The 1,285-nt window shown below is 60.8% G+C and overlaps 1 protein-coding gene across 1 annotated transcript in view; it reads right to left on the reverse strand.

Moving 5' to 3' along the window:
* Positions 1–1,285, reverse strand: part of LOC104914518 (epidermal growth factor receptor kinase substrate 8-like protein 3) — a 3,338-nt gene that overhangs the window by 472 nt on the left and 1,581 nt on the right. The gene's annotated exons all lie outside the window — the stretch shown is intronic.

The raw sequence follows: 1,285 nt of genomic DNA on the forward strand, positions 1-1,285 counted from the left end.
CGAGCTGGGAACGTTGAGGTGACACTTCTGTGGGGGACACAAAAGTCCCTCTGCGGTGGGGACGGCCCCGCGGGAGTTGTGGGGTTGCAGCCCCCAACACAGGGATGTGGGGATGGGCGGGGGGGTTAGAGAGGTTGGGGGGGGGTTGTCTTAGTCCGGTCCCCATTCTGTCCCCAAAGGGAAGAGGGAGAGGTCTGGGGGGCAAAGAGAGAGTTTGGGGCAGAATGCTCGCTTGGGGTATTGGTATGGGGGGAGCAGTGGGGCTGCAGGGAGAGAGCAGCAATGGGGTTTGGTGGGGTGGGGAGAAGTGAGGCTGTATGGAGGGAGGGCTGTGTGTGCCCCCCCACAGCCCCAAGCCTGATATGTGAGGGACAAAAGCCATACAATGGGATTCCCTCCCCTCCCCAAGCTGTTTTGGGTGAGGAGGGAGCAGTGGGGTCCCCCTATGGGGCTGTGTCCCCATTGAGACCCACAGCACCGTCCCCCAGATGGGGATTTCCAGCAGCTGTGGCACACGGCCGTAATTAGGGGCATTGAGGGCACACAAAGGGGCAGGGAGGTGGGATGGGGCCTTTATGGGGTGGGACGGCCATTCAGTGGGATTGGGGCTGAGTTTGGAGCGAGGTTTCTGGGATCTCCACGGCACAGCACCGCATCCCAACCCCTCTGCCCCACCCCTGGGAAGCAGCACCCCGTGACCCCAGGCAGAGTGAGTGGGGCTGCATGGGGACAGAACAGAATGGGGACCTGAACCCAATGGGACCAGAACCCAATGGGGACCCAAACCTTTTGGATTCCTGAACCTATTGGGAACTTGAACCCATCGGGAACCCACAACTATTCAGAACCTGAGCCTGTTGGTGACCTGAACCCGATCCATTGGGAACCTGGGAACGTTGGGAACCTGAACCCATTGACACAACCATGGTGCCCAATTCCCCCAGTGCAGGGAAATGGGGTGAGGGTGCTTCCAAGGAAGGCACGTCCCCCCTCCAGGGCCTTTCCAGGCTCCTCGTTAACGCTGTGACTAACGAGGCAGCGGCATGTGGCTGTGAGCTGTTTGAGGTGCAGAGGATGTGGCCATAAAAGGCTCTTCTGCAGAAATGGGGGACCCCAAGGGGGAGGGGGATTGAGTGGGAGGGGGAACATCCCACTGCACCCATTTGGGGCCTCGTGGTGCCCCCGTGTTGGGGCTGTGGGGACGTGCGGGGCTGAGCGTGTGGTGGTGACATCTGAGTGAGGGTTGGGGGAAGTTGTGCAAGAGGGGCTGGATGGCATCAGCTTG

This window comes from Meleagris gallopavo, chromosome 28 (assembly GCF_000146605.3).
Source record: "Meleagris gallopavo isolate NT-WF06-2002-E0010 breed Aviagen turkey brand Nicholas breeding stock chromosome 28, Turkey_5.1, whole genome shotgun sequence".
In the NCBI taxonomy this organism is placed as follows: domain Eukaryota; kingdom Metazoa; phylum Chordata; class Aves; order Galliformes; family Phasianidae; genus Meleagris; species Meleagris gallopavo.